Source organism: Pezoporus wallicus, unplaced genomic scaffold, assembly GCF_028554395.1.
Source record: "Pezoporus wallicus isolate ANWC-B61680 ecotype Strahan unplaced genomic scaffold, APGP_CSIRO_Pwel_v1 scaffold_3294, whole genome shotgun sequence".
In the NCBI taxonomy this organism is placed as follows: Eukaryota; Metazoa; Chordata; class Aves; order Psittaciformes; family Psittacidae; genus Pezoporus; species Pezoporus wallicus.
In genome coordinates, this window is record NW_026635478.1 from 8,072,342 (window position 1) to 8,089,169 (window position 16,828).

Genomic DNA, 16,828 nt, shown 5'->3' on the forward strand with positions numbered 1-16,828 from the left:
CATTCATGTCTGCTAGACTTCATTTTTGTCTTTTACCCGTGCTCGCCCCACACTGATGAAATAGGCATCCTTGCCTGCAGGGTGAATCGGCATAGCAGGCTTATCATGTCCCTGGGGCTATGCTCAGAAATAATAGGCATTGGGATTCATGCTGTTCAGCGCCCCAGTGCCGGGGAACATGCAGGATGAGATATTTCTATATAATTAATGCAAGTAATTAATGCAAGGTAAGAGGCCTGAACACCACAGGCCACAATCTCTGCTCCTCTGCTTCTGTTTTTATGCCAATGTCATAAAAAAACACAGACATATCTTAGACAAAATCTGTTGAGTTGTTTTCCCAGCTAGAAACTCCATCCAGCTTCATCTGGTATAACTTCTCAAAATAACGCTCCCCCTTACCTCCTGAAATGTTATTTACACCTGCACATGCCTGACTTCTGAATACAGACTGTAGTTTCTCAGCACAGTCACAGTCAGTTGGACAAAAGTGGAATCGCTTGATAATCAGAAGTAGGTAACAAAGTCAGTTTTTCTTAGCAGAAGACAAAGTTTTATAAGACCATCATGTTAGGCAAAGAGTCTGAGTATGGTGTGCACCTTCATTCCTGAAGCAAGGAGTGCCTTTACCGAGGAATCTGTTATAAATCACATTTTTAGTTGGTCTGGCAAAGCTACATAACTCTGGCCTGGGGGAATCTGTCTAATTTGTCAGCTAAAATTCAGTCTCCTGATAGAAAACTAGTCCATTCATGCTTTGTGAAAGCTAATTACCCATGGAAGGAATCTGCTCAGGGAACTGTCAGCAGTGATGTGGTGTGGCACCATCATCCGGCTGGGAGCTTCCCAGGGAAGGTCAACAGAGTTCCCCCTCCTCCTTGTGCTGCTTGCTCCCAGTACCAGGCTCTCCTCTGCAGCTGGAAGTGACAGGCATTTGCTGTAGTCAGGATTGTCTAAAAGAGGTGAGATTTGCAATAAAAGGTATGTTTTGTTAGATCATTAACAGAGTTGCAGAAACCAAAGGAGCTCTTAACGTACCTTCTTCAATAGCAGCGGCTTACAAACTCACTGCTGCTCATGTGTCAAGACAGAAGGGACATAAATAAAGTACACCAAATAGGAGCTTCCAGAAATAATCCTGGGAAGATACACTACTTGAGTTCTTATTTTTTTTTAATCATTCATATGCATTAGGAACTGTAAAAACCCCATCACTGAATAAATTGCCACAGATTTAACACTTCCCATATCAGAGAAAATATTTGTTTCTCTATTGGACTAATGAAAGTCATTACAAAGATTTCTTTAACTACAGATCGTAGTTTAGTTCCCTTCCATACTGTTAGGCTGGCAGTATATTTTTTTTCTTCCAGGAAATAATCCTGTATTATTGATCATAAACTTTGATGAGCTGAGTACCTCTAAACTGTATTTATTCCATCTTAGTAGCACTTTCAACTGATCATGTTTTAGCACTTCTAGATATGTAGCCCAGATTTTGAGAATGTCACTAGAATAGCAATGAAAATGGGAAGAGAAGTTGGAACAATGGCTGGATCTTGGGGGAAAAATGATCATTCAGTTATTAGCAAACATTAGAGGTTCAGTACCTGAAGAGGCCATGTGTAAAATCTCTTCAGTTGACACTTTAACCTACGTTAGGAATTATTCATCATGCTGTTACAAACGGGTCTTCTGGACTGAGTTAATTGTATTAAACAAGGAAAATAGGGTACGAAAAAGAAGATAATTACTTGGAAAAAAGCTGTGTCCAGCCCCAGCTAATCTACAGCTGCTTTTTTCATTTGTTATTATAGAATGACTTAGTTAAAAAATACTGTTACAAAAATTGTTTGCTGCAATTAAGAAGTATAATGCAGATTGCCCAAGTAAGCTGGAATTCAGAGGGTGCTGAAGCAAGTGCAAGTTTGCAAGAAACTGAGCAGTCCTGGGATGATTTGCAACCTTAAAATAATGCCCATGTTTAAGTTTCTTGATGTACCAAGGCCTCTCTGTTCTGTTCTGACTCCATCAAGTTTGTGTGTTTGTTCTACTAGATGGCATCAGTAACCAGTCTCTTCTCAGAGTGCTGTGTAGAAAAGGGAGCATAATTGTCTGAAGAGAGGCCTATTAAGTGTTTGCTTTTAAATCAAAGAACACTTTTGAAATATTAAATAAAGAGGGACTACAATATATAAGTCACTCCAACCCATCTCAAAAATACTGATGCACATTAATGATTTACTTTGGGCTTATACATCTGTTTGCTTTCGTATACAAAAAGCTGCATTGTTACCTTGGTAACCCCAATATCTCTCAGAATTTAGCTTATTCTCCATCTGAAGTACACCCTCTTAAGGAAATTCATAAAGGTTCTCATGAGAGCACTTTTCCCTCTTTTCCCCATTGTTTGTAAAGAAAAAAATAATGACTGTTTTTGTCATGAATGGGCCATTTTTGTCTTTTCTTCCTCCCCTCTCCCATTCCATTAATAAGAGCTGAGATTTAAACATGACAGCACATTCAGCCACTGTGTTCACTGTATAACAGTGTTCCCAGTCTTAAGTGAGTTGTGCTGCTTTACTCCCATATTGATGCATATTGATATGCTGCAAAGAGCCTTTCTAGGGAATTCATCTCCTTATTTTAGGGGATACCTTCATCTGGCCTCTCATATATTCCTTTAAACAAGAACAATGCTGCTCTCCTGTGGTATGCTGTTTTTTTCCTGGGACATCATTAACTAGGGAATATTTCAGCCTTTCTTACCATTCAGTGGCCTTTCAGCCCTTGGTGCAACTGCAGACATCAAGAAGAGGTTGCCTGTGAGCCCCACAGGCTGGCTTCTGCCCCATGGCAGGTAGACAAGGATGTGGGGAAGGGCAGTAAGTACCCTGTGGGAGACTATACCGCTCAGACACCAGACTTAAATAATCTGCCTTGAAATTGCCCAGCCTCTCTCCTGCACTGGTGGTGACTGCTGATGATCCAGAGCAGGCAGTTGAGTCAGGCAAATGGGATGGCTGCAGACTGAAAGCTCTCAGAAAGGAGCAGTCCTGCTTTTTCCTGAGTGCCGGTTCCCACCCTCGCTCTGTTGTTTGAGGTCCAGCAGTCACCTGGCTGAAGAGCAAGCTCATTCAGAGGGCTGATCCAACAGGAAGCCTGGAAGCCAATTCCAGGACTCTCAGCTGCCCTTTCTCCTGCTTGCTCCTCATTACTGGTGTCCTACACCTTCTTGCCTCCCATGCTGTACTGTTGTGAGTGTTTCTGTGGACACAGATCCATCTGTGCTGGTGATCTGATCTGACTGTTCCAATTTGGCTACATCATGTTCATGTTACTATTTTTATCAGTTCCTGCATGGTCCACCATGTGGTAACTCAACACTCACTTTGATGCAAGGGCAGAGATGGGGACCTGCAAGAATAAGGAACAGGGAACGTGGAAGGGCAGGATGTGATAACTGGCATTGCCACCCTTCACACAAAGCATGACAGAGCAGGTTATTTCGGGGAGGCAGGTCAGAGCTGGAAAGGAAGGTAAACTTCGCAGTTTTTGCTGGGCAGACAGCCACCTCTAGTGCTGTAATACAACCCAGAGCTACAGCAGACCTAGACCAAACTAGACTCCAAGCAAGCCACAGGTAGCTCCTGAAACAGAAAATGCCATCCATGTTCCTTCCATGCCCTCCTGCATAGGGTCAGGGCATCTGACTGAGCACGGGGCAGAAAGATGCCAGTCAATGGAACACTCTAGAGAATCAGGTCCAGGCGAGAATGTTCCTGAGAAGGGGTGGATAGATAAAACTCTACAGAGCCTGTCCTCTCAGCAGGTACAGTTCAGGCACAGCCGCATGCTCACCCTCAGCTCTCTGCTAATGCCAGAAACAGCAAGACTTACTGAGCACTGTGGTTTACATGACAAAACTATATTTGTTCCAGATGTTGACTTTTTTAATTAAGAAGATTTATACAGACCAATGTAGAAGAAATGAAAGAAGTAAATGCAAGCTTAAAGCTTCAGAAGAATTTCAGAGCTCATTACTCAACATTATTTACTTGGTGCATAATCTCTTCTCATCATTATTGACTTCTGGCAAACAAAGAGTTGAGCTGACAGCAGCTTCCAACTTCCTTCCTAGAGCCAAGATTCTTAAACATACCTGCTTCTTAAAGAGGTATTTCAACCTCTCCAGACACTGTCCAATAATCTCCCTTAAAAGTACTGTCCTACTTGTCTTTCACATTTAAGAAACTTGCTAAGAGCACTAAGTTAGGCAGGTACATAACTTTCTCTTTACAAGAGTAAAGGGGAAAGTATTCCAAAATAAATGAAGCCAACTTGCTTGTATAAAGACAAAACCTCTTCTCTTGATTCCCCCCCACCCTGTGGTGTATAGAAACATCTTGTTAATCACTGCAGGGTTTCTGAGGGAAAAAATGTCAAAGATCCGTACACAACAATGTAAGTTAGACACCTGAAGCAGAAAAGATTGACTAATGTAATGATCAAACAACAAAAAGATATGTAAATGACTGAGGAATGTACCAGGGAAACATATTAACTACAGTTTCTCAATATGTGTACCTTTGAATTCCTAAGAATTCACTTGGAGGAGATGCTGAAATATGCTGTCTCAGTTAGCTCTTGCTAACCTTAAATGGAAAGAGGTTTTAGTCATTTCACTCAAAAAATCCCAACCCATCAGACTATATCCACTTGTGCCAGTTTCTAAATCTATCTGGCTCATAGCTGATGAAAGCTTTCCAAATTTGGGATGATATTATCTTCACAAAATATAAAATTTGAATGAAATGAAGGGGTTTTCAAGCCTTTTTTGTTGTTGGTGGTGGTCTTGTTTGTTTGTTTTTCAAAAACAATAACTTTTTTCTCAGGTAGATAATTCTCTGAAATCATCCAGGTTTTGAAGTGGAGATGAAAAAAAAGTTTATAAATATTTTAATGTGAAAGAAGAGTAAAATTTTCATTAAAAGCTTTGCAGCATTTGAATAAAACCAGAGAAAATTGAGTGCATCCTAATCTAGATAGAAATGACAATACACAATTACTTGCATCACCGCAAGTTTAAGTAAGTATGGAACTGCAAATACTAAGTGCCAGCAACACAGTCTCAAGGAATACTGTAGAAATAAAGTAGACTGAATTTGCAGGTTAAGAAAAAAGTTACTTAGTTTCACTAAATTAATTGGTCGAATGATCTTAATGAGCTCAAGTGCTGGTGTTTTTTCCAGTCACACTACAAATGTAACTCCTCCATTTTGTAGGAGTTACCTCCTGATGTACAACCTTCTGCTGAGCACAGATGGAAAGTAAATGGCTTTGAAAATGGAAGTTACTCAGGTATCTTGAAGCTCCCATTAACATCAAACAAGGATGAGCATTTCTGTGACCCTTGTGCACAGGAGCCATTCCTGCCTTATGACCTGATCTCTTCTTGCAGCTCCAAGCATCACTAAATGCACAGGCACTCAACTTGAGCTAGTTTGCTCTGTAGTGGGTGGTCCTTGGAAAGCCCTTACATGCTAAATCAGGTTTGATTCACATATACTAACAGAAATTTCATTCTTCTCTTTTCATCAGTCATCAGTCGGTAAATATATCGGAAAAGAACATCCAGGTTTGCCCCTAGAATGAGTACAGCACAAATACCATCAGGGCAGTGTGCTAGGAGCTTTTCCCATACTGGCGGACAGTAACAGCCTGGGCCTCAGCTGGCAATCGGTTTCTAGCACTTCCATTGACTTCCTTCAGCATAGGTAGAACCATAAGATGGCACCTGTTCAAATATGATCAATTATCAGCTCTGTTGGCACTGGACCAGTCTATCTCAGGCAAGCTACCAGGCGGGGAGGTGTTATTTGTATTGGATGTTTGGGTAGCAGTCAGAAAGCCACAATTCCCTGTGAAAAATGCCCAGGAACAGGAGAGTCTCTGTCTGGGGGAGTTTGGCTGCCACCAGCTTGGATGAGATCTGATGACTATCAAGTCAAAAAGTTCTGCAGTTCATTAGTTCCTTCACATGCCAAACCGCTCTATCGCACCATTTCGGATTAATCTTACTACAGAACATGTCTTTGTATAACACAGTGGAGTTTTGCTCACTGCAGTGTGTGAGTTACTGCTAGCTGGGGCTAGGGGAAGAGCTCCTCAAAGGACTGGGATATAGAGTTATAATTGCCTCCTTGGAATATTCTCCTTGATCCATTTGGGAACATGCTCAATTATTGCCCATTATTAGGGGCATATTATCTTATCCTCCATGAAAGCTTTGCTGTGTTGCATTGCACTTTATTGGAAAAAAAGCCAAAGCATCATCTATTTATGACCACTTCCATGTTCCTCCCCTTTTGCCCCTGCATGTCATAGAATAGTTTGGGTTGAAAAGGACCTTCAAAGCTCATCTATTCCAACACCCCTACAATGAGTAGAGACATCTTCAACTACATCAGGTTGCTCAGAACCACATCCAACCTGGCCTTCAGTGTCTCCAGGGACGGCACATCCACCACCTCTTTGGGCAACCTGTGCCAATGTTTTACCACCCTCATTGCAAAGAATTTCTTTCTCAAAGCTTGCTCACACAGAGCTGACCATCCCTAGCACTGTGAGTGGTCTCAGTGTGTGCCTGTTGAGAGTGGTGAGATGTAAGAGAGGAAGCCATGCCCGCAAGTTACAGAGGGGAAGCCTGAAGTGCGCTTTCCTCCTTGCCTTAATGGTTTGGAAATGGAGGGATGGGGGGAGAAGGCAGCTCCTGGTTGTAGCACACCTTTTCCTAGCTTGGCTTAGCTGGAGTACACGTTTGTGGTTCATCCTCACAAATGCCATGTCAGGCTCTGGGCCAATACAAACACCAAACCTGTCTTCAATATATATAGTGAATAAAAGTAGTTCAAGCTCACTCTAAATCAGAGTGTGTTTGCAGAGAGAGGGGGGAAACAAAGAGGGCCATATTCCCATGTTGTAAAAGTTTGCAAAACCACCTCCCTCAAACTCCAGTGTTAGTAAAAACATTCAAACCTGACATTTAAACAGGCTGAGCTCTTGAAACCTTTTTAGCTTTCTTGTGCCTGGAGATCCAGTCATCCATGAAGTGGAAATAGCATAAGATAAAAAATAAAATTAACAAAAATAAAAATAATAAAAATAAAATACTTTGCAAGAAAGACAGCAACTGAAATGGATTCTGATGAGTGCTTGATCACAGCTGAAGATAGGAAGAAACAAGAGAGAAAAGTTATCTTTTTTTGCAGGTGGTCGGTCACTAAAAATTAAGTTGAAAACAAAATAAAGCATAGAAATTAATAATTATTCCTGGTAAATAGTTTTCCAAGCATAAATCCATGCAGTTTTCATTGAGAATAAAGATCATAGTCTAGTTTCCTGGCCTGATTCCAGAGAAGGTAATTATATCGTGCCTACTTAAATTTCCCCTTCAGTTCAATATGATGTATGTGTCTTCCTCTCTGAAAACTGTTGTCTAACAAATCTAAAGCCTGCCACTTGCCATTTGATGTTATATAGCTTTCAGTTTTGCTGCAGGACTCTTTATACCTCTACCTTAGTAGGCTTCATATTTCTTAGTCTGGTGGCACTAAAGAAAAGAGCTCAGGGACAGCATTGCTAAATCCTAATATTTCTAAGATTTTCATACAATTAGGTATTTTAATACCCTGGAGTGAAAAGTTTCAGCAGTGCCAAACCCACACAATTCAGCCCAGAAAAGGAACTGACTTTGCTCAGCCTCCAAAAGCTATTGTGTGTTTTTATCATCAGTTAGGAACTAAATTTCACTCGGGCTACCCTCTACAGATACCAGCCTTGCATCTGAATGCTTCCCTGTGGGCTGGGGATTATCCACGTGATTTCAAGTTTCAGAGCAAGCTGAAGGCTGTTCCTGCAGCTCCACCTTTTGGGAGCCAGAGATCCACCAGATTGCTTCAGTTGGTTATTTCATTACTAGGGAAGACTTAACCTTGTTGCATTTGTGGCTGACATTAATCTCTAAAATACAAAGAATAAAGCACTTTGGAGGTCTTAAATGTGCATTGATTCCTGACAGAAAGCCCTAAAATGCATTAAGATGGAGATGTTTCTATTCCAAGTAGTTTCTGAAGGCTGCTTAGTATCAGTGAGGACCCTGGTTAATATATATATTTATCATAATAAAAATATTTTCATCCACCCTTTCTGTTTAAGATCCACTTGAAATCATTATTCCAGTTTGAGATGTGCTGTAAGGAGACCACATCAAATATAATAACATCTGATCTACATTAAGTTCAGTACTATTCTGGTACCTTTGAGATGGGTTTGGTTTCTGATCTTCCACTTGCAACCTCACAAGTGATTGCAACCTAGAGACTTCATGTGCTAAAGTGCTGGGTACCTTCAGCGCTCAGGTAATTTCTGTGCTCTGGTGAGAGGTCTAATTATCTGGTCCCTTTTAGAGAGAATCCAAAACACAGCAGGAGAAGATGTTACCCTGTATTGGTGGGCTGAATATATTGGAAATGTGCAGAAAGCAACCTGGATGCCATGAACTTCCAAAACCCCTGGACCTGGACTACCGCACAAGTCTACCTCTGCTGGAAAAAACAGGGATATGTTGGAGATTGAGGAAGGGGCTGATCCAGAGTTTTAAGATGAAGAGGTATTGTGGCAGCCAAGAGTGACCTATAAGAGAAGAGAACCCCTCAGAATAAACATCTTCACTTGTTGGTTCCAGAAATTGAAGGGATGAGGGGAAAAAAAATAAAAATCAATAACTCACGGATCAACAACATAAAATCCCTTTTACCTCTTTGCACTATTCATACATGGATTAAATTGTCTTGATGAATATCAGGCATGTATTTGCCTTTCATCACTTTTCACATTCTAAACCTTGCCCCCAGACTTGGCATCTCTGTTTCAGACTACTAAATATTATGTGTGCACAGGAGCAATTTAGTGTATATAACGACATGCATGATTGTTAAATTGGTTTCCAGTGTCTTTCAGGCTATGTCCCTGCAGAATTGCAATTAAACACTTGACAAACCACAAGGTTATGCTAATCCTGCTTCAAAAACCTCTGATGGCAGGGATGGCAGCCTGCCTTCCTTCCCCACTGAAAGACAGAGAGACCCAGCATTACTTTGGCTCTTCTTAAAAATACACTTTTCCCCCTTTGGCTCAGTGGTTCATGTTTCAGCTGTAACATTCTGCCTGAGTTCGCTATTGCTGTGTAACAATCTCCTCTTTGTTTAGCCCTGCTACCTCATTTCTCTCTATTAGCCTTTAATCCCTGTCAGGGCTTCACCTTTGCAACGATGAGGTCACAGCTCACGTTGATTGGGAAAGGAAATCCTGATGATTGTTGCTGACAGAAAGCTGATAATGCTGGTTTGGGCAGCAATAAATTCTCAGTCTCTAAATGAAGACTAATCTTTGAGCCAGAAATCACCTCTTTCAGTAGTTTTTTGGGCCTCATTCACAACTATTTTCCCATGCTCAAGCTGCTTGACCTTTGGAGCGTTCAATGCACCTATGTTATTGGGCAGAACTGTTTTCCAGGGATCAAAATAAGCAGCCATCTATCAGTGGGAGGCAGGTGAAATTATGAAATAAATCAATGATCTTATCCTCATTGGGAATGCAGCACTTGGAGCTCTCTGTAGCCTCTGCAACCCTAAGTGCAAAACTGGTATCTGCTGCTGAGCAATTCTATGATGTCAGCATTTATATTTCTTCAAACGACTGCTGTTGTTAGGACCAGTTACTTCTTTTTTCTTCTCTGGATAAAAGTGCATCATCCAGAGAGATAAAAGAGGGGAGCAGGGGAGTTGTGCTGTTAAAATCATGTTGCTGACCTGATGAGTGAGTGATTCAATAAAAGTAGTTCTTAAATAACCCAGAGCAATACAGATGCTACTTTTACAACATCATAAATGCTGTCTTTGGTGCAGTTCACCACTTTAAATCAAGTATGGCCATTGAACTGGCCCTTCTCCACTGCAGCATCCATTATATGTGAGCTCTTTGCACCTTCTGCAATGACCCAGCTCCTCGACAGCAGGAAAACTCCTGAGAAGCAGGAAAGTTCACCAGTGGTTGAACAAGGAGAACTTTTTTGGAAATCCAAGAATTCAAATAATTGACAATACTGTCAAAAACTTAGCTTCTGCACGTTATATTGTCTTTTTCTTTCTGCTCCTCCTGCTGTTCCCCAAAACACATATTCCTTTGGCACACTGCAATCTAATCTACTCCTAGTGTCTTATCTACCTAACAGAGACTCAGTGCTCCCAATACAGCTTCTTTGTGCACTAAGGCACTCCTGGACAACTGCATCCAGGCTCAATGCTCCAAGAAATGAGAAGCTGGTTGTTGAAATCTTCAGCTCACTCTCTGCCAGTCCAGTCTGGCTATTGTTTTTGTCTCCACAGCAGGCTATACCCACTTCTTTGAACAAAATAGCCCTGGACTTTGGTCTGAATGCAGATTTGAACTTTACAAATTGGGTCTCCCCCAACTAACAAAGTGGGCATTTTACTCCCTTTCCTGCTAGCAGTAACAAAACTCCCTGCTCCCATGCACAGCTGGGAGCATTTTAGTCAGGCAATCCCTCTGTAATCTATTATAACGTTTTTCTTCCTTCCACAGTGTTTTGGTCTGCCCAATGGTGTAAATCCGCTATTGCCTGGCCATAATTCTCTCTGAATACAGGCTCCAGCAGAGCTCCTGAGGGGAGCAATTCAGGTTCCTGAACACAGATGTGCAGTGCCATAATAAACTATTTAGGCTAGCCGAGATACCCACACCAGGCTGGCAGATGTGATATTGGAGCTGTGGAAGATACCCACCCTTCCAAGGGAGCAGCCAGAGCTCAGGCAGGCTGGAATACAGTCTTGACAAGATCTCAGACACCTGCAGACTGTCCAGGCAACGCCGTACCATCAGAGGGGAAGTTTGCTTCTGTGCTCATCAGCTGAATGGATAAGTAAGTTTGGCTCATACATTATCAAGGTTCAAAAATGGATCATTACATGATGTTATAGAAACCAGCACTTCAGTGTTTATACTAACATTCCCACCTTTGCAAGGACAAACATCAGTATGTTTGTATTATAATCCTTATGCCTACAGGTAACTATTTATGTATCTTATACATGCCTGCATCTGCCCGCATGTGTCAGATTTTCCAATCCTTTCGTCAACTAAATCTATTGGCCTGTGGGTTAAACTCTTCAGAGGAGAAAGGGAAGCTTTGTTCCTTGAATTGTTTTAGCTTTAGGATTCTTTGTTATCTTGGTTTAGTGAAAACTCTAGCATTAGCTACAGTTAGTGTGCAAGAGAAGTTTCTCATTAGAAAAATTTGGCTGGACCAAGACTCCTAAATCTGCCTCACATTCCCAAACAAGATCACCTCTTCATAAATCCGCATCCCACTTCGTCAGGGACAACTCAGGAGCTCAAGGACAGCAACACACACAATGGCTGCAGGTCAGACCAAAGGTTTAGCTCTCCGTCTCAGACCATGTAGTGTAAGCATCTGTTTGGGAAATGCTTAGGTAAACTCAGCCCATGGCACAGGGAACTACCATTCTTGGAAAGCAGAGGCTGAGGAACCAGCGCACACAAAGCAGAGACCTGACATCTCCTTTGGGCTGGGGGAGCAGTAAGGAAGCAGGAAGGGTAAAAGCAGGAAAGCAGCTGTGATACAGAGAGCATAAGGAGAGATGGTGGCCTGCTTAACCTAGTTTCCATTACCTATTTTGGCTGAATAAGAGTGAATTTCCTTAATTGCAAGAACATTATCTCTGCAAGGGGTTGGGCTAGATAGTTTGGCTCTTGTTTCTGCCCTTCATTTGTATGCCCTGGGATGCTGGCGAGACAAAATGCTGCATAAATGCATGGCTAAATACCCTGCAGTGTAACACTCAAATTCAATGGGACCACAGCATCATCCTTCCCATGCTCCCAGAACTCTACTCCAGTTTACAGACCTCACTGTTTTGTGCTGGCTCCTTTGAGCATCTGGCCATTTTCTGCCCATACTGCACAGCTCCATTTCACAAAATCTAAACCTCAAACTGAAAATGGGTATGGTAATACATCCTGGAAGGGAGATGTGTGTGGAGATATGCTAATTGCTAATGGATAAAGTCCCAATAGATGGCACTTATTTCTCCCAGACCAGATCAAACTTCCTTCCATGCATTGCAAACAGCTTTTCACGTGCATCCCTTTACAATAAGCTCTTAAGAACGAACACGCTACCCTGCTTTTTGTACAGATCTGTTGCTAGAAAGAACAGGTATTATGGTTCAAAAGTCACTTTTTTTTGGAGCATCTTTTATTTATTAATATAACATAAAAGCTAAAGAAAACAAAAGTAATCCTGACATTGATGAAACTTACACCTAACCCATCCAAAGTGGAAACTCAAATCTTATCACAAGGAAAAGACATGGAAAACCTTTTAAAGAAGTAAAACCAGGATGTCGGATACAGTGCTACTATTCTACAACGCCATTTTAATCCAGTTACACAACTAGAATTTAATAAAGTCACTACAAAGCTTTCCCCAGCTCTGAACTGAATTCATTGTTCCCATTTAAAAACATAATCACTTTAGCTAAAGTAACCACAGTATTGTCACAGCTCTGTGTCACTGCAGCTAGATAAGACCTTAAATCTTTCTCCAGCAATATAGCTGAAAGCAAACTCTTGCAGCAGAACAGGTTGAATGCCGTATCACAACTACATGACGTCCCTTAAGACTGAGAATTCCCTTGAGTTTAGGACATTTGCTATAAGCAAACACTCTTCCTTGGAAAGCAAACAGTTAATTTCATCACTGTTTTAACCTCATTGGCTGCAGGCATGTTTCCTTCAAACCCCATTTTCTGTTCTAAAATTTCGTCTTTTTATCATCTCTTTTTGTTCAAATGTTGTATAACAGTATAACTGTATAACCAGTCCCCTTCAGAATCTTGGGCCTATTCTAGAGGTAGCATGTAGTTAGTCTAGTATAGTGCCTGGGAAGACAAGGGCCTGGCACACCTGACAAACTGGCTGCAGGGATGTCTGTCCCGTGAATCACAAAACAGTGATTTCATGTTTTAATACAGACCATGTAAAAGACGTGGTTTACAGCACACGTTCTTAAACAGCTGCATCAGCCATAGCCACGGGACAGCAAAGCACTGTGCAAGGTTTGAAAGGATTGGTGAGGAGCAGAATATTCTCAAACTGGCTGTGAGAATGAAACCTATCACAGGGTATACAACTCCCTCTGGATATTATGGAACTGCTCTCTCAGACCTGGTTTGAGCCACCAGAGCATCTGATCCACTGATGAATATTGAAAAGTCTGAGCATGGCCAGCAGCAACACTAGCTCCTTGTGTCCCATATAAACTGCAGATTTATACTGCATCATATGTGTGCACTGAGGCTTTCTACAGTGGCAAATCAAAAGCTTCAGAGTGAGCCAGTAAGGAAGTTTTTTAATTTTTTGGCGTGTTGTTTGGTGGGATGCTGAGATTTGGACTGAACAGATTTGTTTTCATAAAAAAACATTTGACTTCTGGGGAGATCACAGTTCTGTGTGAAAACATGAATGCCCAGTTCCCAGCTACTTGAGGCTGAAGTAGAGATGTTGTTTTCAGTGCTCTACCACAACATTGAGACAGAGTTTGTGTCTTTTCCCATTGTGGACCGCTGCCCAGCTTTGGGGAAAGACTTGTGGCATTATAGTGGGACTGAGCTGGTAGGAGGACCCCAGCTATTCTGTCAGAAGGAATACCCAGTTTCCTTCTCCCTGGGAACCACAATATAATTTCCAAAGAAATGTATTTAAAACAAAAATAATTCAAAACCTGAATTATTGAAATTAATTACTTGAATGACTAAATTTGAAAAAATATAAAGCTTTTTAAAGAAAGACATGATCAATTCAAGAATTGTTATAGCATGTTAGACCAGAGGTTTGTCTTGCTCCATTACCCTGTCTCTGACAGCAGCCAATACTGTGTGCTTGGGGAAGTACATAGTGATTGTTCCCAGGGAAACTCCAATCCTCCAGCAATTCGCAGCTCAGGCTTCCCAAGACACAGGAAAAGTCTTTGGAAAAAATGCCCCTCCATGAATTTTACTTCAAGGAATCTGTGCAGCCACTTTTGTAATGTTGTGAAGTTTTACTGTCTACAATATCCTGTAGCAAGGAACCACACAGTTCAATTCCCCACCTCCTTTTTCATTTTTAGTCTGATCGCTGCTAATTATGCACTTACTAAACATCATTTAATCTTTGCTTACATATTATCAAGTGAATGCTGAAATAAAATATGCTATCATCACATCTACTATCATATCATAGTGGTCAAACAGGTCATACAAAAATGAATCAAGCATAGCAATATCCCTATGAAGCACCATTAGAGTGCTTCTGAAATTAATCTCCTGGTTGTCCCTACCTAAAATGCTTTTGTTTATACTGTAGAGAGGTCACAGTAACAGCTGGATTCACCCCAGATGAAACTAAATTAAGATACATACTAAGATGGCTCCTAAGCCTCATGGATGTTCAGCACTTTTCAGACTAGACTATTTTTCAGGGGAAAAAAACAACCTATGAGGTCGGTGTGTGTGTGGAGGGGGAACATCAGCTCCTTACCTTCAACTTTCAGTCTTCAAACCCAATCCTTCTACACTTCACTGATTGGTAGTGTAGACAAAGCCTACACAACTTGCTCAAGGCTGTAGAGAACATGAAAATAAAGCTCAGCCCTCCTGAATGGCTTCTTACCTCTTTGAGATATGTAACACAATTAAGTGTGCAGTTACAACTTACTGCATCCAGACATTTCAGGCCTCGTATCAGGCTGCACATTTCATCTATCACCAGCTGCAGTGATTCAAGATTCCCTCCCTTGCCCCTCCTTCCCGCCCCCGTCACTTGGATCTGTCCCTCTCATGTTTCTTTTCCACAGAAAAAGTGCTTTTATTTCCATGAATGAGTTCCACAGTGACCTGGGACAATTCCACCCACTGGCTTCTAACAAACCAACTTAGTCATGGATGATGGTATAATTTGACTAATAATAGGTCAGCAGTGCAAATACTGTGAGGTCAGAAATAATATAGCACGGTGATGACAGTCTCTTCGTGCTGAAAGGATAAGTGGGCAGTATTACTTTTCAAATGAGATTTATTGACCGTAAGCTGAAGGTGAAGAGGATGCAAGTCATCCCATCAGTAGACTTCCTTCCACTGTTTAACAAGTGATTGTTTGCTCTGCTGTGTAGGTGGTTTACAGTTAGTTGAATCACATCATAGAATCATAGAGTCATAGAATAGTTAGGGTTGGAAAGGACCTTAAGATCATCAAGTTCCAACCCCCTGCCATGGGCAGGGACACCTCACATTAAACCATGTCACCCAAGGCCTCGTCCAACCTGGTCTTGAACACTGCCAGGAATGGAGCATTCACAACCTCCCTGGGCAACCCATTCCAGTGCCTCACCAACCTTAAAGGAAAGAATTTCCTCCTTATATCCAACCTAAACTTCCCCTGTTTAAGTTTTAACCCATTACCCCTTGTCCTATCACTACAGTCCCTAATGAAGAGTCCCTCCCCAGCATCCCTATAGGCCCCCTTCAGGTACTGGAAGGCTGCTATGAGGTCTCCATGCAGCCTTCTCTTCTCCAGACTGAACAGCCCCAACTTTCTCAGCCTGTCTTCATACGGGAGGTGCTCCAGTCCCCTGATCATCCTCGTGGCCCTTCTCTGGACTTGTTCCAACAGTTCCATGTCCTTTTTATGTTGAGGACACCAGAACCACACACAATACTCCAGGTGAGGTCTCACAAGAGCATCTGAGTATCTTACAGAATACCAGCATTTCAATTCCTTAGTGCCAGTTGCAGGGCTTATAGCACTTTCAGTTGGCTTCAGGGTTTACATACACAGTCTCTGGTTTCAGTTTAAGGGGGGCAGAGAGAAAGTACGTTACTTTCTGGCAAGTTCAGTGCATTTTATTTTCATGTTTCATCAGGAAAGAATTGTAGTTTTAAAAATGCCTCTCTGTAAATACCTTAGTTCGTACTTTCTTATTTGTTATACAGCCAAATTTTGAGGAGATTAAGGACTAAATTTAAAAAAAAAACAAACCACAGTAACAGACCTAAATATCTGTCTTGACTCTTACAACAATCTCACTAGACGTTTGCAGGTCTTCAGAAACCTGGCTATGTGGAAAATGGTTTGCACATCCACAGATCTGTCAAATATTTGTTGGTTTATCAATTTTATCCCCCAACTCCTCACCCCAAGAGTTTACTTTTTTGGAAATAAAAAATAAGGTTGATACGTTATAGAGGGTCTAATGCATTTAGCATTATAGAAGAATTACAGAAAACAGGGAGTGGGAAGAGAGACAAAGAGATTTAGTCATTAATGAAATTCTCTCGTCAAAACTAATGGCAATGCTCCATTGAGACTTCAGGAAAGCAAGTTCAAGCCACAAACCACAACTACCACAACTAGAAGAGAATAAAAGCGCATTGTCTGGACAAGACATGTGCAGTGTAAATTCAGAGATGGATGCTACTCGGTTATTTTAACATGTTTCATTTACGAGCCAGACCCAGGGCTGCAGTTACCTGAGTGCTCCTTATTTGAGCATGAATTAAGTTTCATGTAACATTTACTAGCTGCAGAACAGATCAGTGCTTTTTTATAGTGACACAGTAACTTATACAATGTTCCAAAGAGTGTGGCAGGTCCTGAAGAGCTGTAGAGAGCAGAGAGGAAGACTTGT